This window comes from Manis javanica, chromosome 6, assembly GCF_040802235.1.
Source record: "Manis javanica isolate MJ-LG chromosome 6, MJ_LKY, whole genome shotgun sequence".
Taxonomy (NCBI): Eukaryota; Metazoa; Chordata; class Mammalia; order Pholidota; family Manidae; genus Manis; species Manis javanica.
Window position 1 is genome coordinate 110,450,465 of NC_133161.1, and position 24,986 is coordinate 110,475,450.

At 48.1% G+C, this 24,986-nt stretch overlaps 1 long non-coding RNA gene across 3 annotated transcripts in view; it reads left to right on the forward strand.

Moving 5' to 3' along the window:
* The first annotated feature begins 5,798 nt into the window (after positions 1–5,798).
* The window catches only part of LOC118973968 (uncharacterized), a 36,878-nt gene continuing 17,690 nt past the window's right edge, over positions 5,799–24,986 (forward strand). For 2 of the 3 annotated variants that reach the window (XR_012132865.1, XR_012132864.1), the window contains exons 1-2: positions 7,151–7,287; positions 7,726–7,793. This is a non-coding gene — a long non-coding RNA (uncharacterized lncRNA). Of the gene's footprint in view, positions 5,878–7,150; positions 7,288–7,725; positions 7,794–24,986 lie in introns of those variants that run through there. The other variant, XR_012132866.1, reaches the window with a different exon arrangement.

Here is a 24,986-nt window from a genome sequence, read left to right on the forward strand (position 1 = left end):
CATGGATATTGATTTCATACTTTGGGTTGAAAGTTTGTTTTATTTTTGCTAAAAATGAACCAGTGTTGGCCACTGGGAGCTCTTTCAGTTGGCCCTTCTGTCTTTTGATATAACCCACCACTGGGGTTTTGGTTTTTCAAAAGAATTTCCTTTATTTCTGGCATTATAGGATTCCCTAGGCTCATCAAATTTATTTCCCTCCCCGGTCTTAGAATCAGCAATTTTTCTGAGGAGCCCTGGTTCCTTTTATGGGAGAATGGCATTTCAAACCAAGAGGTGCCAGCTGTGCTCTGGTCTCTTATTTTACAACCCACTTTTCCTTTCCCCTTTCTGTTAAGTCTCCTGTCTCCTGCCCATTGACCATGGGAGTCTCCCAAGAAATAATCACACATTCAAGTCAATAACAGAGTCTTGATTCCACACAGGAATTTTGTGAGAAACAAAAACCAATAACATACAGTCATAGAGTTTACAGTCAAGTATGGGAGGTAGGTGGACATAAAGATATAAAAGTCAATCTCTAAGGAATCCCTAAGGAACTAATGACTAATTCAGGCTGTGGGACCTGGGAAGTCTCTGAGCTGAGAATTGAAGGAAGGAAGGAGTGTTCTACTTTCTCTATACTCTATTTGAAGATTTATAAAATATCTCATTTGACTGGGGTCCCAGTAAGTGGACCCCTTCTGAACAGAGCAGTGACTGCTCACACTGAGGTTCCCTTTTCCCCATCAGTGCTTCTGCCCTCCCCAGGCAGAAATGAGTGGACCTTGTTCTCTCCGCATCTCTCCAGAGCCCTGAAAATACCTGGCCCAGAGAATTTCAACAGTATTGCTAACATTATTTTTTTAGTGGTGCCATTATGAATTTATTTATTTATTTATTTATTTTATTAAGGTATCATTGATATACACTCTTATGAAGGTTCCACAAGAAAAACAATGTGGTTTCTACATTCACCCATATCATCAAGTCCCCCATACCCCACTGCAGTCACTGTCCATCAGTATAGTAAGATGTCACAGAGTCACTACTTGTCTTCTCTGCACTGCACTGTCTTTCCAGTGACCCCCCACACCATAACACCCCACAATCCCCTTCTCCCTCCCTCCCCCACTATCCCCTTTGGTAACTGCTAGTCCCTTCTTAGAGTCTGTGAGTCTGCTGCTGTTTTGTTCCTTCAGTTATGCTTTGTCATTATACTCCAAAATGAGGGAAATCATTTGGTACTTGTCTTTCTCTGCTTGGCTTATTTCACTGAACATAGTAAGTATTGGTAACATTTTATTTCCTAAGTTGGGGGTGGTTGCATGGTGTTTAATTTTGTATTCATAATTTCTTTTTGTATGACTTAAGTATTTCATAACAAAATTTGGAAAATAAAAAAGATCTGTGTGTAGCTCTGGTCTGCATGACCCTGTACAAGTTGTTCCTGTGGCAAAGACTGCCCTGCCAGACACACCATTCTCAGCCCGAGGCCAGAGAAGGTGCCTCCGGTTTGGGCTGGATGGGTCTGCCAGAGCCTGTATGACCTGCGCTGCTTGATGCTCATGTGATTCAACACCTAAGTGGTGTGGCAGATAGAAACCTCCCCCTGCCATTCAGCTGCCTGCTCACCCCCAGGGCCTGCCTCTGACTCCCAGAGAGCCTTAGAGCAGTGGTGATGTGACAGCCCTTTCCCGCAGCACAGATTCACTGCTGGAGGCAGGGCTTGAAGTGCGGAGCACCCCCCACCTAGGGACAGCATCTTAGCACTTACAAACATGGATTCAAACTTCCCTATCTTCCATCTAAAGCCATCTGTGAGCAACAACCTGAAAAGGGCAGTTCTAGTTCTGGTAGCAGCCAAGAAAAACCAAAGGCCCTGCCAGCATCCATGACAGTGAGATGCAGGCCAAGCACGGGCCAGTTGGGGGTGCTGCACCAGGCGAGGAGGTGTTTGAGTCTCTGGGAAAAGAATGGGAGTGAAGCCTATTTGCAAGGCTAGGCTATTCAGCCCTTGGGTTCAGGACATTGCTCCTGTACTGGCTGTGGGGGCTGGTGGCTCCTGATAAGAACTTTTCATCTGTGGTAGGTTAAAAATGTCTGAAAATTCCCCCCTCTTGAATCTGATTGACCAATAAGATGTGACATAAATGAGATTCTAGGACTTCTGGGCCTAGGTTATATGAAGTCTTCCAGTGTCTGCTCAGCTCTTTTAGAACATTCTCTCTGAAACTTTTGATCTGCTATGTAAGAAATCCCATTATCCTGAGACTGCCAGGTCAGAGAGGCCACGTATAGGCCTTTTGGTTAACAGTTCCTGTGGAGCTAAGCCCACTGGCCACACCTACTAAGGCACAGGACCTGAACAGGAAACCCTCTTAGACCTCCAGATCAGCCCCTCTGCCAGTTGAATACCATAGAGTGGCCCCAGTTGTAGCACACACAGCAGAAGAATTGCCCATTTGGATCCTGAACAAATTTCTGAACATTGTGAGATATAATAAATGACTGCTGTTTTATGCTTCTAGGTTTGGGGTTATTACACAGCAATAGATAACCAAGGCATAACCAAGGCAGCCAGGCACCCCCCATCAAGGCCGCCTGTCCGATCACTGACTTCCTAAGCCAGGGGATTCTGGTTCATGTGCAAAGTGACCTGGAAGAAGGGCCGGAGCCAAGGCCAGGGGCTCTGAACATCTCTCTGAACCCGCCTGGAGGCTCTCTGCTTGGGCCGATCTGATGAAGTGTTGACGTGATGGCCTACAGAATGACTCCAGATGGTGGGCCAAAGGGTGAGAGGCCGGCTGAGTCTGGAGGGCAGGTATGAGGAGGTGAACGTTGTTGGACAGGGGAGAAGACCAACTTGGAAAACTAATAAAGAGGGGTTGAATTTTGGGAGGAGGGTGTGGGGTGAGTGTTTCCTGCCCAGAAGAACAGGGGCCTAAGGGAAGGAGTACAAGAAGCCTAGAGCTAGCGTCTGGCTGAGGGATTCAAGCAGTCCCCTGGCTTTGCTGGTGGCTGTGCTTCGCTCTCTTTAGAGAGCTCTGGTAAGTGCCTGGTGATCTCACACGAACAGTGCAGGTGCAGGCCTGGCCCGTAAACCACAGCCACTGGGGCCTGTGCAGCCACAATGCACAGGGCAAAGCCTCTGCAGGGGGACAAAGGGCAATTATTTGTTTAGCATCAGTAAGAGTCCCAGAACCTGCCCAAAGCAAAGCAGAAACTTTTGTATTGAGAGGATTAAACCTTAAACTCAGCTGAGAAGGCTCTGCTGGGTGGAGTGGCTTTGTTGTGCCTGGCATTGTGTGTGATTATATGCAAATCACTGGGAGGCCTTACCCGGGGTCCTGACCACAGAGGCTTAGCTGGCCACTGCCCAGGGTGGGCATGTGGGAAGGGGACAGCCACATGTGCTGGCCAGGTAGCACCCAGCTTCCCAGGCAGGGAAACCTGTTTTCCCTTCAGTTCAGGAAATTGGGATTTTGAAAAAGTATTTAAAATGTCAACCAGGGATTTCTGCTAGATGGTTAGGAGTGCAGGGACAGAAGGGCCACCAGGAAAGTATAACTGGATATTCAGGACAACATCCAGTAAGGATGGGGGAGAGCCAATCCAGAGGCCCTCTGACCGTGTCACCTAAGGCATTCTTTAGCATTCTCTCTTTTAAACTTAGAGTAATATATGTGGTTGCCAAGGAGATGGGGGCAGGTTTTGGTTTTCTTTCTTTTTATTTTTTTCTTCCATCAACCATTAGCTAGTGGCCAGTCAGAAGGACTTGGTGGAGGGATTATCCTGGATTTATTGATCCAGAAAACGCTTAATGTTTGCTCTGTGCATGGTATAGTGCCAGGTGCTAGGGGTAGGGAGCTGTGGGCTGTTGGTGAGAACAGAGATTAATAAGATAGTTCTGTTGTTCAGGAGTTTACAGACAAGATATGTACCCAGATAACTACACTACCTTGTGGAATTTGGTAAGCACTGGGAGAAATGCCCTGAGAGACTGCTTGGCTTCAGTTAGGAAGGGTCAATGAAGAAGTCTTCAAAGAGCAGTTCTTGAAGGTCTGGAGGCCAAGACAGGGAAGTTGCAGTGGGGGTGCTGTGTGAGGCCAGGGATTTGTGTTGGAGGGTATAGGGTGCAGGCTGGCAGTGTGCACTGGGTCACACTATGTCCCTGAGGACTGAGCAGGCAGGTTCTGCATACCAGGACCCAAGTCTCTTTTAGTACTAGAATTTGGCCTGGACAAATTATAGTCTGTGGTCTAACCCGCAAACATATGTAGGGAGTCTGGGATCCTGTGTTGGCATCTGAAGAACTGTATAACAGCCAGGGGGTGGCTCCAGAGATTTCTGGGTCCCTCCTGCTGATGGCTCAGTGGGTGCCCTGGCATCCTCCTTTGCCTTTTCCCTGTACAGTATCTTCAGCTGCTTCTGGTCCTTGATAGAAGAGCTTGGATATATCCGATGCCCTATTCCAGGTGGGCATAAAATATTGTCCAGCAAGGGTCAGGAGGAGTAGCTATCAATTCCTCCCTCCTGGGAGGCTATGGCTTGGCTGGGGTCCTGCAGTTCTGAGCAAGCATGAGGGTGGAGTGAGATGGGGCTTGTAAGATGTGTTTCTGATGGAGATCACCTGAGACATGACCAGAGCTGAAAAGAAGTCCCAGGAAGGCTTGGTAGCCAAGCCATCAATCTGAAAAACTGGGCAGCATGTAGGATCAGGTAAGAGACTACAGGATGCAAACTAGGGAGCCGGGCCTGGTTTCCTGAGTTGCTGGACTGTGGGAGGAGGGGTTCAGGGGGTGGTCGTAGGCACATGGGGTCCGAGCTCTAACCTCAGGCATGGGCAGTGAGGACAGTCAGTGGTTTGCCAACCCCTTACCCCACAGTAGCTAGCTCATTAGCACTGGCCCAGCGTATTCCCAGAGGGACAGACACCAGTCACCGAGCTGAGCACAGCTCTTGGGCCAGATGGGAGCAATGAGATTTGGAATGAGAAACATTGATTTTAAAAACCACCATCTTTTAAAACAAAAGTGTAAAAAACATCTGTCCTTCTCCAGCACCCTCCATTCTAGTCTCCATAGGAGCACCTTGGCTTCTGGAGGGGCCTCTCGGGGGCAGTAGGAAGCTGAGGGTCCCTGGGCCCTTTGCTGAAGGGAGCTCTGAGCACTGGGAGATGAGAACCATGCTCCATGGGGGGATTCGCGTCCCCCCTCCCCAGGGCTGCACACTCCTCTCCTTTTGCTGGAAGTCTGTGTGAGCACAGTGTCCCTGGGACCTGAGGAGTTGTAACGAGTGGAAGCCAAAAATCCCCCAAACCCAAAAACCAAACCCAAACCAAATTGCTCTTTGCAACTGTGTGTCCTTGGCCCTGTCAGAGAAGCAGAGGTTTCTGTGAGAAAGGGGAAGAATCAGGGGTTCCAGATGGATGGGAGCCAGGCATAAAGAGCCCCTGATGATGGGGGAGTTGAAAAGAATTTGATGAAGATATTGTCTGGGCTTGGGTGGGATAAAAGACACAGGCAGACAGGGCTGTTCACCTGCTAGGTTTTTGTTCTGTCTTGCTTCGCCTGCTTTCTACACAGCCCTTGGGCGGGGTGATGGCGGGACGGGGGGGGCGGGGGGGGGGGCACGCTGTCTGCCATCTGCAGGAGAACACAACAAACACCCACGTGAGAGCCAACGGAAACGCTGAGCAAAACAAACAGCGTGAGGAGGGCGCCGGCCTGTAGTGCGCAGTGGGGGAGGGGCCAGGCCGTGCAGAGGTGAGGGGCACCTGCCTGCAGGGCGGGGCCTCCGCAGTGCTCCTGCTCTGTGGCTTGGGCTGGCTGCCTGGGAGTGCAGGGTTCAGGCGAGGCCTGTATCCACATCTGCCTGCCACCCCCAGACTGCCAGGTGAGAGCCTCATTCATTCAGCTGCCATGTTTGAAAAGCCAGAGGTTGCAAAGCCAGAGTTAGATCTTACCCATTCTACTGATAACCAATACTGATGGTCAGGCTGCTGGGTTTGTACTGATGGATTAATGTGCTATGGAGCTACAGGTAGTTCCGGTTCAACATTGACTTTGCAGCTCCAGTGAATACCTCTCTGAGCCTCTTGCTTGCACATCTGTAAAATGGGGAGATGATAATGCTTAACTTAGAGGGTGGTTAGGAGAGTGGAAATAATATCTGTAAAAAAATGCTTTGTAAGCTGCAGAATATTGTAAGAATGCTGGTCATCATTCATGTTTTACTTCTGCGGCTGTCCCCTTGGATCACAGGTGCTTATTCATGGCTTATGACATGCAGAACGTGTCCACATCAGTCAGGGAGACCCACAGCCTGGGTAGATGGCGTTTGGGAAGTCTTCCACCTTATGGGGCTAATGGGGAAGAATCCCTGGACTTAAGACTGCGTTCTGGGGCCTGGGTCAGTTAGGAAAGTGGGAAATGGGATGGCACAGGATGGGGCGTGGGGTACAGAGTTACATCTGATGGGCCCTGGCCTTGCCAGGGTTTGAGGCTGGACCACAGATCTTCTGTAACGTCCCTGCTGTCTTGGGCCTCAGCTTCCCTGCCCTTATCCTGCATCCACACTTTAGCACAGTGAGTGGCAGCTGGCGGCCAGTGGCCACAAACCTATCAGGACAGGGCAGGCAGTTTGTTTGCTCTTCCCAGGGCCAAGCCTGGTGGGATGGACCAGAAGTATTGTGTTAACTCAGCTAAAGAATTCCTTTCCTTGCCTGCCTCCATTTATAAAGGAGAAATAGAACCTGAGCTATATGCTCCTGTGGCTCTGAGCCACGTCCTCCAGTGTTATTTCTAGAGCTGCTCCCCGCAGGGTAGGGTGCAGCCTCCAGGGAAACAAGAGTGCTTCATCCCTTTCCCACCCATGGTGTTGGTGGGGGCTCACCCACCACCCTGCAAGAAGCCCTGTGTTCTCCAAAACTACCCTTACATATTTTTCTCATCCCAGGTGTGAGCCCTTGAGAGCAGAGTAAGGCTTTGAGCTTCCTTTGGCTCAGTGGAGACCAGGGCTGGGTTTCTGGGTTTATGTCCCAACACTGGGTGGTGCTGGTGCTGGTACATTCCAGAGAGAACCATTAAAGAGGTCTTTTGCCATTGCCTGTGGCCTGGTGCCCTTGTCTCTGTTTGCTTTGAGAAACTGAGATGGGTTTTGGATCCTCCAGGGTTTATACTTCTACACTTCAGAGTTCTGGTCAGAACTAGGCAGTCCTGGAAAAGGCTGCACCAGCCTTTCTGAGCTGCATCTCACTGGAGAGTCCCAGGACCAGATGAGGTCTGAACTGGAGAGATCTGCCAGGTGAGATCCTCTTATTCTGCAGCCAGAGTTGGAATGGCTGATGGAATAAGAGCGAGGCAGGAAGAGTGAGAGGTGAACAGGGGTAGGAGGTAGGGAGTGGATGAAGATGTGGTCCAGGACTTGGGCTGAGGAGGACCTCACAGATTCCCTGCCTCCCTTTCCTTCTGTATCCTTTCTCTATCTGGAGGAAGAGGGATGGCTAGGGAATTTGGATTGGAATTGGCTGATGGCACTATTCACCACGGACAAACTATTTCACACCCCTATGTCTCAGTTTCTTCATTTGTAAAATAAGGAGACCAGACAGATGATCTTTAAGGTCCCCTCAATCTTTGATGTACAATTTATGACTGTTTATATCCTTTTCTCATTGCAAACAATAAAGACTGGTTTATGAAGGAATTCTGTATATCATCTCCTTCCTGTCTTCCCTCCCAGGCAGAGTCTGCCCAGCTAGGCTCAGCTGAGATGACAAGTGCTTTCAGAACTACTTCTAGGAGAGACAGGTATGTTATTTGAAAAGTAGCTGCAATAAGATTCTTTTGTTGAGGAATAAGAAAATTAATTTTTTAAATAGCATAAAACAGTATAGAATTAAACTTGGTAAGCATACTTCCCTGCCTCCAGATACATTCATATCTCTTCTACTTGATGGAACAAAACTTTATTTGCCTTGCTGCCTTCTCTCATGCCTGTTATTTACATCTTACTTAAATATTGAATTGCAATTTAGCTTGTCATGTGTTTGTTTGGTATCCATAGTACAGCTTTGAGTGATCTGGGCATACAGACCATGATCTACATTCTTCCATGTCATCCCATCATGAAATGTCTTCCTTATAAGTATTCTCCAAGAGTGTCATCTCCCTGAGAGCCAGGATATCCTTATGAGTTCACTGCTCTCTGACTCCTGAAGCAGGGCCCGGCACACTGCAATTCTCAGTGGATGTTTGTTGAATGGATAGAATGTCAGAGGAATGAATGCTAGGTACTCTACGTGTTTACTGCTTGGCACAGAGCCATTCTTTCTCTGGCTTCCCACCCTCAGGTGTCATTTTCTGTCTCCTCTCTGACAGAGCCTGCTTGGATCCATCTCTCAGTTCCTTTTCTCCTCTGTTTTGGGGCTTCAGCTCTGATCCCTTTCCATGTTCTCCATTGGCAACTCCTTACAACTACTACTTCCATGCTGATGGCTAGAAACTATGTGTCATCACCTCTGAACTCTGCTAGAGATACCTTCTTACATTTCCAGTTGACTTTTGGGCAATTAACAGAATCGTGGAACATGGAAAATTAGTGTCAGAAGGAAACTGAGATGTCATTTAATTAGCACCATACCTATACTTCCAGTGCTTTTGCTGTCCCCTCATCACAGGGCACCCATTCCATTGTTGTCCAGCCTCAGTGTTGTCTTGCATCCTGCTTCTTTCCCTTTATTTGTCTGCTTGTCTAAATTATAAGCCAGCAGGGGCCACATCTTATGCAAATCAATTACCCTTTGCTTATAGATAGTGAATATTTATAATATGAAATGTTGAATATCCGAACTTAGGTCAGATGTGCTGTTCCCTAAATAGGTTATGGGGGTCCTCCCCTTCCCTCTGTTTGGGAATCAGGAAGCCCTGGGTTTGAATTCAAACTACCATTTAGCAGCTATGAACCTTTAGGAAAATTACTTTTCTGAGCCTTGACTTCCTCATCTATAAAGCAGTGATAATACCAGTACCTGCCTTGTAGGCTTGGTATGTGAATGCATGAGATACTGTAAATTTAGTGCTTAGTACAGAGCCTAACACATGTCAAGGGCTCTAAAAAGTGGGAGTTATTGTTATTATTATTAGGCCAACATTAATGCTGAACCTGGTATTCTAGGCAAGCCACCAAGCAATATGTCATTCTTGCCCCATATTAGCCTACTCCCAGCTGACCTTACCATGCAAAACTGAAGCTCTTGTCCTTCTTTATTCTCTGTGTCAAAGTACAAGGATCATTCCTCACTTCAGATAAGGCTGTTAATTTCTGCTTCTGTATATAGAACCATTTCCTCTCTGACACAGACACCATGTGGGCACCGAAGAAAAGCAGAGAACTAACCTGTGTATGTGAGGCATTGTTCTAAACTACTTTTATACATGTCATAGAGGTGTTTATAATCTGCTAGGAAGGAAAGGCCAGTAGGTGTGGAACAATTTGGAAAAAACGTTAGCTGCCTATGATGAAGGCTACATTGTGATGGCCAGGCTCAGTGAGAGGCCCTTTAGTATGGTGGTTAAGAGATTAGGTTCTGGAATCACAAAGACCAGGATTCTGACCTTGTTTTTGCCAGTTAGTGCTTGTGTGACTTTGTGTAAGTTATTTAACCTCTCCAGGCCTCAGTTTCCTCATCTGGGTTATTTTGTGAGGATTAAATGAGGTTGTGCACTGAGAAGTGCTCAGCCCAGTGCATGATGCATAGCAAGGGCTCCTTAAGGGTTAACTATTGTCATATGTGTTTTCTGCATTTAGGAGAAAGAGATCACTGAGGCCTGCACTAATCATAAGGGATAGGATTACATAAATTGAGAGGAGAATGCTCTGTAGATGGAAAACAAAATAAAACAACAATGGCACAGAGCCAGGAAAGACCAAGTGACGCTTAAAGACAGTGGGATGTGTGTCGGGACCTGGATGGAGAATACATTTGGGAAGACAGGAGAAATTAAGTGGAACCAGCTGAAGGAGAACTGAAGACAGGGAGTTGCTTCTTCATATTTTTCACTGGGCCTTGCCGGGTACTTCATTCAGCAAATGCTTGTTATTTTTGAGTGAAATTCTTGGCCTAATTATGCCTCTTACAGCTAATGAATGTCACAAGCTTACTACCTTCTTGAGTGCTTCCATTCAATTTTCTGGTTCAAAACTCCAAAATATTCCTTTTTTCCTAGTATCTTCAGATTTGGTTATCAAATATGCAGGAACCTTATCTGTATTATTACTGAGAAGAAATGAAGCATCTTCTCAGCCTTTATCTTCCCAAAAAAAGTGTCTACCTCATTTTGGAGCAAGACACCCTGACCTCCCCAGTTACTTTGTGACCTGCAGAAAGTTACTTCACCTCCATGCTCTATTTCTTCAAGTGTGAAATTGGAGTGATGTGCCAGTTATCCATCTATTGCCTTTCAGCACGTGTGCCTTCCACTCCCTGCTCTGCAGTAGTGGCTGGGCTCTTCAGCATTTCTCCCTCCAGTTGAACAGGACTTTAAACTTTGCCAATAGAGGGAGCTATCTCAAATGTAGGTTCTTGTGAGTAAGGGCTTAAAGATACAAGGTTTCTTCTGGGGGCATGATACAAATGTTCTGGAATTAAATGGGGCCATGGTTGCACAACATTGTAAATGTACTGCAAGTCACATAACTGTACTCCTTAAAATAGTGAATTTTAATGTTACGTGACTTTGTCTCAATACAAATGAGCAGGTTGTTGTGAAGTCTGACAAATTTATGAATAGGAAAGGTTTCAAACAGTGCTTGGGACATAGTAAGTGGTCTAATACAGATTTGTAGTTCTGCCTAATTATTCAGTGGTCCATCACTGGACCTGCTCTTCCTTAGCCCCTTGCGGTGTCTTCATGGGTATCAGGGCTTGGCTGCTCTGGGGTTGTTGCTGCTTCTCACACTGGCTTCTCAGGGAGCAGAGAAAATGCTTGGCACTCACCCTTCTCCAAACTGCTCCACACGGCTGATGGCCTGGGACTGGAGTGCCTACAAGGTGAAAATGGCTGGACAGCAGAGAGAGGGGATTGAAAAGAAAGGATATAATGTTGGACTTTGTGTCCCGGTGCTCTGGGCCTCAGGGCCAAAGTTTAACTGGGAATAAACAGCACTGTGGATGCCTGACTATCCTCTCCAGGTCTCCCACTGGTCTGCTGTCCCCCACTGGTGACTGTGGGGCCCAAGCCTGCAGTCCCCAGCTCTTCCTGGGGAGAGAGGGGGCATCTGCAGTTGGAGGCTCTGAAAAGCTCTGTGTGTCAGCAGAACCTGCGTAGGCTCACAGGATAGGGATGCAAGGACAAGCATTAGACACCATTTGGTAGGGCTTGAAGAAATCCTGGGCTCTGGTTTGGGGGAGATATTTCTTTAGGATATAATCATAGATCATGACAGAGTGAGGGAAACTGGAGACATGGACAGAGGCATAAACAAGCACCTCAATTTCTTCATCTTCTTCCTTTTGCTCTAGGTAGCAGTCCTTGTCGTAGCACTTTTCTTAGACCAGTATTTCTATTGTATACTTGGTCTTTCATACAAAACACAGGGTGTTCAGGGCAGACCTAACTCTGAAATTTTCTGTCCTGATATCTCCATCTAACCCATGTATTGGCAGGACACTTGTCATCTCTCTTGGTTAGGAACCTATGGCCATTAGTCAAATCCCTCTCTTTACAGTTTCATTGTCAGCCAGGGCCTCTTGCTGGGGAATCATCAGAGAGTGGGAGGGGGGCCTGCTACTGTCCTGGGCTGCTCCCAGGCAGAGTGGCATGTGTCCTCGCCTGACACTGGGGTGGAGGACACCAAAAGCATGTACCTTGTGATATGATGCACCTGCCACTCTGTTGCCATTTTTCATTAATCCTCCTCAGGAACGGTCAGGGAACAAATGTTTGGGCAAAAGCTAGAGAAATCAGCTGCCTGCCTTCAGGGCCCACACACCTGACCTCTATCCCCAAGGGGTGGTGGCAACTTCTGGGTGGCATTGGTTTTGGGGTCCCTGAGCGACCAGGGTATCCCTCTGAGGACTTCCCTCAGGCGCAGTTACCAAACATGTTTTCCATCTTTATTAATCTGCTCCTCTTCTCACATTTCTCAGGTCACAGCTGCATTCTTATCTGATGGGCTCACTGCCAGCCCCACTGAGCCTGACAGTTATAAAGGGTGGATTAGCTGCAAAAGAATATTTATTAGAAAAAGATCCCTCTCTATTCTTCTGCCCTTTTTATGGAGTTAGCCATATACTGACTGGGTAAGATAAGAGCAACCCTTTGCAAGCTGTGAGCAGAGGCCTGACATCTGGGTCATCGGCGATGCCCGTGAGTGGCGGTGGCAGTAGCTCTCCTTGCCTGCTGTAGACCATCTCTCTCAGCCTCTCCTGGAGGATCCTGCTCAATTTCACAGCTTAAAGAGGTCCATAATGTGGCTAGCTTTCTTCAGAAGGAGGATAATCTTTTTGTGAATGGATCTCACTTTTCCTCTATTCTCCAGGGCTGCATATGAGTACAAAAGTACTCATTGGATGATTATTTTTCAATTTAGTGGCTCTACTTGCTGGGGTTTTGTTTAATGGCATTAAGAGAGAAAAGAGATGTTCCAGTAGAAAAATGGAAGCAGCAGTGACTGTTTTTCCCATATATGAAGAAACTCTTCCACAGAGACATTTCTAGGTCTCCATGAGAAACTGATTTTCATTCTGTTTTGAGACTTTGGTGGTGCGATTTCAAGTCTAAGGTGTTTCCACTTGGCTGCTGCAAACTTGAGAAATGTTGTAATCATGCCACCTGTCAGGTCCCAGACAACGTGCTTTGTCAGGACACGTGCCCTTTGAGTGAACTCTGGGAGATGACAGCTTTCCCCCCCGCAGCCCGGAAGCTGCCCCATCAGACCTGCCTGGGCCTGCCTGCTTCTGATGCGGTGTGATGCAGGGCAGATAAGAGGCCCAGGGTGCTGGCGAGAGGGTGACTTCTGATCTAGTTTGTTTGACGACACTAGTGGTCATCATCTGGAATCCAGGAAAGGCTGGGCTCTGGCGGGAAACCGGCGAATCCAGGTCTTCGGGTGTCTGGAGCGCGGAGGGAAATCACTGTCAGGGACGGAGCCTAGGGGAGCCGCAAGGCCGCGCGATGGCGCCTCTAGACCGCCTACCCCCCTTGATAGCCCCACCATATTCGCCACACAGATTTCAGCTGTAGTCCCTATGGCATTGTCTTCTGGGGGAGAAACTATGGCTTTTGGAAGAACAAGTGCCTTTCCAAGGAGCTTTGGAGAAATCAAGAGAGAATAACAGGTGTGGGTCGTGAGGCTGTGTAACCGTTCACAGCGTGGCCCTCGCGTGCAGTGCTGTCACCTAACCCCCGCTCCCTACAGGCCCTGTCCTCATGGCTCCCCGGCTGTTCTCGTCTCACTGAAGGGACACCCCTGCTTCCATAGGGCGAGACCCTGGGCGCGACCCCCATGAGCTCGCCGCCTCCTTTCGCGTCCCAGTGCATCCCTCTTGGCATCCCAGGTCTGCACAGCGTCCCCTCATCCTCGGAGCCGTCAGGTCCCAGAGCCCAGGCCAGCTAGACCCCTCCTCGACTTGCCCTCCCTGTGCGGGCGGTTCCCGGACGGGAGTTTACGCGGGTGGAGTCTCTCCCATGCAGACCTTCACTTCCTTCCCTCCCTATTGCCCTGGTTTGGGTCGTTATTTCTCACCTAAGCTAATATAATATCTTTCTAACAGGACTTAAATTCTTTCCCCCTTTCTTCTTAAGTTTGCTTTATATCTGGGCTAGATTAGTCTTCCAAAAGGCCCTGATCAGAACCTTGCAATATTAGAAACTGTTGCTAACTTCCCAGTACCAACCTGGAAGACTAGACTACTTAGAAGGGTGACAATGGGGCTTCTCCAGTCTTCCTTTGTGGTCTTCCCCTTGGAGGGACCGTGAGCTCCGTGGGGTCAGAGACCTTGTGCGCTGTGTCTTACTGGCGTATCCCTGTGATCAGCACAGAGTGCGCATAGAGCACACGGTCTGGCATGCACCAAGGCCTCAGCAATGCTTGTTAAGTATATCTACAAATGCTGCTACTGTCTACCAGGAATCTTCACTGCCTCCCAAAAATACCCTTAATTTTCTCACCTCCACCATTACACATGTTCTCCCTGGACTGCCTGACCTACCATCTCTGCGTTTTTTTCCTTTTTCAAGGCCCAGTTCAAATCTTGCCTCTTTCATGAAGCCCTCCATGATTCCCCAGACATGATCACCCCTTCTCTGAACTGCTGTGGCAGCTTGTACTCTCCTGGGGCACTCGGCATAGTTTGCCTTAGTTTGAGGACTTCTCAGATCTTGTTCTACTAAGGTTTTGAGCTATTTGAGGGCAAGATCTTTTTAATTCCTCTTTTCAAATACCTAATACAGTATCTTCCTTTGGGAGGTACTAGATACAATTCATTGAATTAATAAGTGAATGTCTAATTTTTTTGCCCTTATTTATAAGCCTGGTTGATTAGTAAGCAGAGAACCTTATAGTTTTAATGATTAATGACTTTGAGGCAAATTAGCATTCATTTGTGCTACTGCTGGGATTGATTAAGCAACTCTATTAATGTGAGTAAATTAGCATTTGTTGTTTTATAGCAAAAATTACATCAAGGTAAATAAATCCCATGCCAAGTGGAGGCAGTGATTGTAGGAACTCAGGCTGCAGATGGGAGATGCCCAGAAGCTTAACCCATGAGGCCTGCCAGCACTGCCCTGGCTGACCGCTCTCCTGGGTGTTTCCAGAGATGCATTTCATTGTGAAGGCCAGGACAGCAGAGGCTGGCTGAGTCTATGCACCTGTGCTGATTCCCTTTGCCTATTTCGCTTCTCCATTAAGACTCTGGCTTAACGTTGGTAGTTCTAAGGCAGTGAAAATCAGGGGAAGGTCTCTCTGGGGAACTTGGCTCTCTCTTCTTCAGGCAGGGTCTCAGGGGAGCGCAGGCCTCAGAGATGTCCTCACTTCTAGTGCCCTTCATCCTGTGGGCTCTCAGTCCCTCATGATAGTGAGAGCACACAGGAGGGATGGGACTTCTATCCTGGCATTTCCCTTCACCTCTCCATGCCTCAGTGTCCTTGTCTGACAGCATCTGCTTTATGGAAGACTGTAGTGGTGTGGAGGGCCGCATGAGACAGTGAAGGCCGTGATGCTCTGAGAGCCAAGTGTGTTATATAGTCTTATATAGTCACTCATCTTGATGGGGGACACTAACAGATCCCTAAGAAGTTGTGGGCATGTGTCTAGTCTGCCTGTGTTGTAAGAGCTGGGCAGAGTGTCAAACAATTCCAGCTCTCTGGAGACAGGCAGAGCGGCTCTCTGGGTGGTGATTGGCATGGGTGCTTGACTGAATCAGCTGGTGCACATGATTCTTTGAGCCTGGTGCAGTGAGGACTCTGGAACACATCCCATCAGTCTGGCCCAGTGCTGGATTAAGGGCCTGTCCTGGATGTTATTTTAAGTTCTCCTTGAAGCTCCGTGTTGTCTGGGAAGCCCTGGCATTTATATAACGGGCTGTCCTTCTCAAGATCTCCCAGATAATGTTGACCTTATTTGGGACGAGTGGGTTGAGAGGGAACTCTAAGTTATTCCAAGGACCTAATTTCACACACCTGTGGCTAGGGGAGAGACTCATCACACTGCTTCCTGGTCCACTACAGCAAGCTGTCAGTAGGGGGAGCTCTGTCCCTGCGGTGCCTCTTGCTGCAACTGGGGCGAGGGTCTGTCAAGGAGGGGCTTGAAGAGTGGCCAACCAGAGTTGTTTTCTGTAAAGGTGTGCTGAAGAGTAGCTAGGTCAAGAGTTAAGGGCTGCAGGACCCTCAGTTGGGAAAGAAGTGGAAATCCACTGTGCCTGGTCCCCAGAGGTTGGAAGGGTGCTCAGGTTAAGCACACAAAGAAATGCACACATAGAAATGCACACATGTCCTAACTTAGGCACCTATCTGCAACTGCCCTCCTCTTGCACAGGGCTGTGTGCAGGGACTAGCCACCACAGGGGCCTGACACAGCACCTAGAGCTCCAGAGCAGGCCCTGTGTGGGTGCCTCGTGTATGTCCATGCTCACTGAGAGGCACTCAGGGAGGTGCCCTGCCCTGGCGGATCTACTGCACCCAAAGGCAGAGAGGTGCTATGTGAGAGTGTTTCCAAGTGGTAACAGATCCCTCTTGATTCATGTTGACTGTCTCCATGCACCTAGCCCCTAGCCTCAGACTGGGAACAGGTAAGGATAAATACAGGGAGTCACCTTCTGCGCCAGCCTGTGGCTTGTGATGGCCATGCAAACATTTGCATGAGTGTGTGTCCAGGACTCTCTGGGTGGCAGGAGAGTGTGAGCAGCAGAAATGTCCATCTCCTGCAGGAGGTCTCAGGAACAGATGGGAACTGCCTTTTTCCTCTCGCGTGAGGCCATGGAATGACTCTGCATGCTAGATGAGGCCCTGGGAAGCCTGTGGACATTTAGGTCTGTGTGTGTGTGAGAGGAGATTGCTGATGTGAACACAGGCTCTGGAGCAGGAGGGGACCTGGGAGGTGTGAGAAGTGGAGCCCAGGAGCCATTTCTCATGGGCAAGTGGGGAAGAAGTCCTGCAGAAGGGGGCAGTGTGGTCTCATGCACAGCCCCTCTATCCTTATGGGTGACTTCTGAGACAAATCTGTGCCTCAGACATTAAGATTGATATTGGGGTGCCAGTGAGGGTGGCTGGCTCAGTGGGAGTGGATGGACTCCTTTCTGAAGGTCTCTGGGACTAGACGACCTTCCCTGCATCCCTCCTCTTTGGGGTCAGAAGATGAGACTGTCTGGCTTGGACCTGTTTAAGAGAATCCTACCAGACTGACGGCTTATATTCCCTTTGGGTGAATGGAGAAGGACTCATCTTCCTGTTTGTGATGAAATTTGCAGTGAACCACAGAGTTTCAGGGATGGAGAGGCTGAACACACCCAGCAGCCTCTATGCTCTGGAAGTCTTGTGAGCTCTCAATGGTACCATGAAAAATCACTGCCACCTCCCCCCACCCCTTTTGTAAACCATAGTGTGCAACACTGATGGTGGAGCCAGCCTCTTTTCTGCAAATGGGGTGGCCTGGACCCTCTGCAGTACAGATGTCATTTAATGTGTAGCCCCAGAGTTGCTCACAGGGGTGTCCTGCCTTTCTGCACATACAAGTGCAAGCATAAACTTTATCTTTGCAAATCGATTGACTAGTTTGAGTAACCCTCCTGAATTGTCCAGATTAGAGTTTTCAGAGCATGATGGACCCAGAAACAAGGTCAAGTTTCCCCATCTGCATCTAGGTAATACTAGGTAAGACGGGAGAAGGCCTGAACACTCAGGTAGGCATACCTTATGTCATCCCTCCCTCCCCAGAGCCCTTCTATGGCTCCCCGCTACTATAGATAAAAATCAAAACCCTTTAGGATGTCTGCAAAGCCCCAAATAAGACCTCCTGGAAAAAGATGCTGTTTGGATCCCTTTCACATCATTCTTTGGACTCCAGCCACTCAGGACCTCTTAGTTTCTTGATTCTGTTATGCTTTTCCCCAACCTCAAGGCCTTTGCATACGTTGCTCCTTTTTTCTTGGCATGTTCTCACCTACCTCCATCCCATCCTTTGGTCTAGGTAATTCCTGCTCATCCTTCAGAGCCCAGGTGTCACTCCATGGAAATCTTCCCAGACTTCTCAGACTAGGTCTTATCATGCTCTCTCAAAGCCCCTGGTAGCATTTGCATCAGTTGTAAATACATTGTGTAATTGATTATATTCTCTTCCCTCTGGTAGAATGTAAGCTTCATGAGGGCAGTGCCTATGAATTTATCCTGTTTACCATCCAGCACAGTGCCTGGCACAAATTAGATCCTCAACAAATATGTGCTGGATGAATCAATGGGTCCACCAATCTGCCAGTGGAACCTCTTCCACCTTCAGGCAGGCAGACTTCTGACCCGGATTGTGCAGATGCTGTCCTATCTTATCCTTTAAAGAGGAAATCTATAGGTGGGTTAACTTCTGTGATTTTTGAGGCTTAGCTCTCATGAGATGATCACTAGTCTCATCTCCTCCTGTTTTGCCTCCCCCAGGCAGTCTCCACTAAGGTAGGTCATGCCTGCTGCCTTCTTCTGGTTCTTAGCCTTCTGGTCTTTGTGTGAAAAATGTGGCTTTCTCCAGGCAAAGGCCAGAAGGCTACCTCGGCCAGGGGAGGTTATTGGCTATTATCTCCTGGGTTACAGGTCCAGAGCTAGGTTTCTTAGCTTGGTCTACCCTGTCATAGACTTAATTTCAGGATGAGATTGAGCAGAAAGTCATCCGGCCTGCTTGGGATGGTTTTGGAAGAAACTTTAGTATCTCCTTGAGAAGTCAGCATTTGGTTTTTGCAGGCCCTCCAGGACTTTGCATCTTAAGACCTGGCTCAGGGGCAGCTGAGAAGCTTGCTTGAGAGCTTTCTTTCCTCTAGATAATTGGACTGCATCTTCTTGGCTGAGCTCTGAGCATCTCTAGGACACTCCAGTTGCCTGTAGTGGGCATGCGCCATTCCCAGCCACTCCCTCACCTGCCTGTCCTTGGGTTCCCCTCTGCTGAGTCAGCAACCTACTCCCTCTTCCCCCTACCTCCTTGTTGGTATTGTTTAGCCAAACTAAGCCAAGTCTCTTTACAATGAGGCAGTTCATCTGGAAGCTTACATCCTGTACTGTATTCCAACATGACATTTAGCCAACTGGCACCCAGCCATGAAGAACAACCCTGGAACAGAGGCTTCTGAAAATTCATGGCCCTACACAAGTCAACAGCAAGGGCCATGCTGAGCGGAAGGCTGTCCTGCTGCCAGGCCTCTCTTTCTGCACCATCCTGCTTCCTGTCTAGCATACCATGGCTCTGCTCTGCCTGGCAGTCAGCAATCCACTTCCAGTTTTTGTGGGTGGCTTGGCTGTCCTCCATCTAGCCAGGGCATTTGGATCTTTTCTCTATGTTCTGCTTACGACGTTGGGAAACAAGCCAACATGTTTCCTTGGAAATTGCCTCCATGGATATAATTTGCCATCCTAATCCCAAGGGGAATATATTTCTTTGTTTCTTCCACCTGACACTTTTCTTGCCTTTGGCTCTTATAGAGAAGCCGCAGGTGGTGCCAGCGCTGTGGGGCAGGGAAGGGATGATGGCACACGGCTAGGAGGGGTGGCAAAATGGGGTTACATTTAGCTACTAGTGCTGGATGTAGCTTTGAATGTCCAGGGCTGTAAGTGAGCTGAGAAGGGAGGTAGTCACAGGACTGTTTCTTACTTAGTTCCTGGACTGATTGGATATGACTTTTATCAGGAACTCCCTAGTGCTTCTATGATCACCAGTGTTGACCTCTGTTATAGGCTGAATTGTGTCCCCCTCTTCCCCCCAATTTATATGTTGAAGTCTTAACCTCTAGCAGTTCAGAAGGAGTCTTAAACATGTAATTAAGGTGAAGTGAGGCCATATACACAGACCCTAACTCAACACGAGTGGTATCCATATAAGAAGAGGAGATCAGGAGACAGGCATGCAAAAGGACCATGTGAAGTCAAAGAACAGAAGGTGGTCATTTGCAAGCCAAGGAGAACGGCCCTCAGAAGAAACCAACCCTACTGACACCTAGCCTCCAGAATTATGAGAAAATAAATTTCTGTTGTTTAAACCACCCATTCTGTGGTGCCTTGTTATAGCAGCCTTAGCAAACTAACACAACCTCCTCTAGACATAGCAGCGAAAATTTGAAGAAGCGCGAATTTTGCAGAAGAAACAAGCAGTAGATTAGATAGTGCCATTTTGACAAGCTTCTTGGGCTCTCAAGATTAGTGGTATCTCTCTGGCTTTGCTGGTTCTTTCTTCTTTAGGCAACCACTGACCTCATCTTTTTTTTTGTAGTTAGCTAAATAGCTACCATTATTGCTGGCTAATATGAGAGCATTTCTTTTCTTATTTCCCCATTGTGAAAACTTTATGATATGAGCTGCAGAATCTCAGTGTCACCTAGCATGGTTGGCCCTGCCCTCCAGAAGCTCACATGCTATGGGGAGAAATTCATGAAGATCATTTCACTGCAGTATAGTAGATGCCATGATAATCAGCAGAGGAATTTAGGACCACAAAGGAAGACAATCTAAGCTTGCTTAAGGAGGCCATGGAAGGCTTCATGGAAGTAATGGCAGAGCTGAAAGTCTGTTGCTTCCATGGGGGTAGAGCCTTCATCTTGCTCACTTTTCTTTACCCATGAAATCTAGGACAGTGCTTTGCACATAGTAACTGCTCAGTTTGTTTGCTGGGTAAATGACCCTCTTAAAGTGCCACTCAGCTTTATGATTCCATGATCTGTGACCTTAGAGGCCCTCAGCAATCAGACGTTGGAAGGTGCTACTGGCAGACAGCATGAAGATGAGCAGATAAGGGGTTTTGTAGTATGCAAAGTCATTTATGAGCAATCAAACTGGAGGTGAGGGAAGAGAGCATAACAGGCTTCCCTTCTTTGCTTCTCAGGGAGAATCCTCAGGCATAACAATAGGAACCCAGCCAGTGCACCTGCCCCACATGCATGATCAGAGGTGACATCTCACTCTCCACAAAGTAGACATTGGTCAAGCTCCTCACAGCTGTTTCCCGGAGAGAGGAAAGCCCCTAAGTTCCCAGGCAGTGTGTTTATAAAATACTCCCTGCAGCCAAAGAACATGAAAATGCCTCAGATGCAAGGACTGGCAGCTGCTGCAGCACGGATTCAAGCCTACGGGCAGTGGGGAGGAGAGCACGGGGGAGAGAATGGTCGACGCTGAATCAGTGTGCCTCTCCTCTGGAGAACACCCAAAGGAATCTAAAACTGAAGTTCAAAAAATAACAAACATACAAGACTTTTGAAAACAAACTGTGCTCAGACATCTTTTACAGTTGAGTAGTCAACCCCCAGAAAGTATTATGAGGAAGTAGGGGCAGATGGCCCAACACCCAAAGGATTCAGGCAGCTCATGCTCCTTATCCTAGAGCTCCAAGAGCTTAGATTAAAACCCTTTCTGCCTGGCTTTGCAATACGGAACTGAAAGAGCCCACTTGTCAGAGGACAGGCGACTGTGAAGACTTGTCTGCCCCCAGTGTGGACTGTGCGATGCCTTCAGAAGAGCTGTTTTGTTTCACGCCACGCTGAGCTCACCTGGGCAATGACCTTGTGACAAGAATACCAAGCTGAGTCCAGATCAGCAAAGAGAAGACAGGAAGAGGAAGAGGAAGAGGAAGAGGAGCAGAGGCAGCCATGCGAGGCAGTGACTGGCAGAGACCTACTCTGAATGGCTAGTTAACTTCATTTTTAATCCTTCCATCAGAGTTGATAACATTTTGCTGAGGTCAAGTCCTTGTAGTTAACCTCTCAGTCTATAAAAAGCTGGTTCAGACTCAGGGCTCTGCCCAAATGTAGGCCCACTCAAGCTGCACCAGGTCTGGGTCCTCTCAAGATCAAACTAACACATGGCAAGCTCTGTGCACGCTGACACCCTCAAGAGCTTCCTGGGACATCCCCCCCTCAGCTGCAAGGACTGCCACGTCTGCGCCTTCTGGCTCTGTGACCAGGGAGACGGCCATGGAACCAGGTTCTCCTATGTGCTTCGTGTGCCTGTGTCTTGGGAGGCTTGTGGTCAGCTTCTTGATCACAAGAATGTGATTATTCTAATGGTAATCACAGGAATACCATACAGAGAGGTCATCCCTAGGTCATATGGAGATACAAGCCATCCCAAACTCCCTTTTGAACAGCTGCCATTGTGAACGAGATACGTAAGGAATCCCAACCCCTCTCTCTCTCCTCTCAGCCTGACCACGGGGACCTAAAGTCAGAGGGCATGGTTCTTTTTAAATTAAAGGCAAACATTTCTAATTCTTTGGGCCTGTATCCTTGCAAGTCACCTACACAGTGCTGTCTCTTACACTCTGATTTTTCGGTAACATCAGCGTCAGAGTGACTGCTTACACAACAAGGGAGTCTGAGTCGGAATGAAAGAGGAGGCACCTCGGCAGAAGAGGGGACGCTCGGAGCCTGGGGTCGCTCCTCACAGACTGGCAGAACATGCTAGCAGTCAGCCAACTAGTCGCAGGGCGTTGCTGAGCAGGAGCAACTCTGCACTCTGCTTGGGCCAGGCAGGCGGTTACCACCTCTGCTTCCGTCTGGATTCCAGGGGAGTTGGTACACATCACAGGGCATCTTGCAACGGGAACCCCATTTCACATCCAGTTAGCCAGCAGGGTTTGTGCACATAGCCATTTATTCTTTTTAGCTGCTTCTCTCTCTTAAGAATGTATGACTTCTATTTCACTGTCTTTCCAGATTAGCCTGCTACCCTCCCCACAGGCCCCCCAGAGGCTTGCAGAGTCAGGCCTCTAGGCACCCGTGTCCTCGCTGCCAGCGCTGGGGGAGGTGGCAGCGTCTCTGGCAACCCCAGGCTTGAGTCTCCCTCTGTGAGGTACCTAGTTGGCAGCTCATGCAAATCAGTTTTGCCTGGAGTCCTGCCGAGAAGAAAGGGGAGCTCAGAGGCACTGCTCTCACTCTGGGCTCTGGGAAGCTGCATTTTTCTCTGCTGCTGCTTTCAAGTGATCTGATCTCTGATCTCTCAGCTGTTGAAATGGGGTGTGGTTCTGATGAGGCCCCTGAGAAATGGGAACGTCCTGTGCTTGCTGCCTTTGAGGGTCGGTGGGCGAGAACCACACGCCTGTCCAGATCTTATCTCCTCAGGAAGGGGCAGGAAAACAACCCAGCCAAACAGCTGCCTGGACTAGAACACCACGCAGTACCTTCACACTGCACACCCACATGCGGTGAAGTTGCCATTTCCCACGGAGATGAAAGGGGGAGGTGAAGGGTGACAGGGAATCCCTGGGCCCCCATGGGGAGGCTGGGCACGGAAGGCACTGGCAGGCCCCCCCCGTGCAGGTGAACCCACTTAGCCATCAGGACTCATCACCTCCACCTGCTGGTCTCCCAGGAGGGGCCTCAAGGACCAGGGAGAGGCCGGGCTGCTTTCGCTCTCTAGGAGAGGCCCTCCGTCACCCAAAGCTCGATGAACACACGCTGTGGGTCTGCCTTTGCTCTGGGGAATCCAGTTAAATATAAGACAGTCCCAGCCCCCATGGAGCTTAGTAAAAATTGAGTAGGGAGACCAACTACAAATAAAGGAAAAATGAAATAGCATATAACACACACACTCACATAAATCACACACAAGGGCGGTTACAGGTGACACATGACTAACTCGCAAATGAGACACATTCACTCAGTTTGCTCCCACACTGACATTTCACCAAATCAACAAAACAAGAGGATAACATGCCGCTGCAGCTGGGTGAGCTGGGGAAGGGCAGGGGCTGCTCAGAACAGGGCAGCATGTCCTGGCTGGAGCGACTGCAACATGTCCCCTGTGCTAACGTCAGAACTTGTTTTCTAAAATGGGTTCAGGACCAACTTTGCCACACTCTCAGGAGGTCCTGGTTGTATCTTCCCACAAGATAACGATCACACCTGCTCACACCTGCCCTTCCTCCCACCCCAGTGCAGGGCCCTTCCTCCACTGCTCACTGTGCACACTTTGATACAGAGTGGATGCCAGCAGCAGCTTCCTTGCTATTGTCTTGGCCAGGACACTCTTTTCTCAGGCCCTAAGATGGATTCCCACTGAATTATCAAAAGAAAGGCATTGAATTTGAAGCAAATTGGTTTGGGAACAAATCCAAGCTCTGCTACTCATTAGGTGTGTGACTGTGACTGTGGGCCTCAGTTTCCACCCCTGTAAAGTGGGTACAAAAAGGTCATCTTTATTGTTATGATAATGGTGAGGATCAAGAAGGATTGTGAGTGTTAGGCAGCTGGTGTGTGTCCAGAATCTATTGCTATGTGGAAATTCACTAAGGTCTATGCTAAAAGTGCCTTCCAAACTTACATATACATTCAAATCACCTGAGAATCTTGTTAAAAAATGCAGATTCTGGCTCAGTATAACTGGGTAGGGCCTGAAATTCTACATTTCTGGCAAGTTCCCCATTGATGCATATGCTTCTGGTCCAAGGACCACAGTTTGTGAATAGCAAGGTACTTACTGTCTTATGATCATAATCCTGCCTTTTCATTATTTTCTCAGGTGCTGACCCTGCTGTGTTTCTACAGTTTACACTGACTTTTACCTTCTCTGTGTTTGGAACCTCCTGCCTCATCCTTCTAGGTTCTGGTTGTATCTTCCTATGAGATAATGATCATACCTGCTCACACCTGCCCTTCCCTGTTGCTGATTTTTTTGGTGTCTTGATCTCCTTTCCCTTTCGGCCTCGGACTATGGCTTCTTTCTGTTTGCCTTCCAGAGTGGCATTGCTCACACTGACTATCCTCCTTAATGTTTCTGGCTTAATCTCACAAAGTTCTCTTAACAATTTGCCAGAGGTCATCTTTGGCTAAAACTCATCCCAATTGTCTTTTCCCCTGGGCTGTTAGGAAGCTTATAGTTAAGTTTGTGGTGAGTTTTAGCAGTATTTTCTCCCTGTGTTTTCTTACCAAGTTAGTTTCTCCAACTTGCCATCTTTCTTTTATGACTTGGTTATTAAAGATTTTGTCTTTTTGTTTTACTATCTTTATTTCCATTTTCTATCTGAGTGAACTTGGGTGAGTCACTTAACCTCCTGGGAATCAGTTTTCTCTCCCATGAAGTACCTTCCTCATAAGCTTGTTGGGAGAATTAAATGAATCAATATTTGTGAAGTCCTTTAGAAAAGGGGTTGGCAGATGATAAGAACCACATAAATGTCATTTATTGTTGCTGTTGTTATTTTATAAAATGCCTCAGATCCTTTTTAAAAGTGAGATGGGTATAATTATCATCACCACCAGCAGAAAAACTGTTGATGTTCAAGTGCTAAACATACCATGAAATTATCCTATTACACTGGAGTAC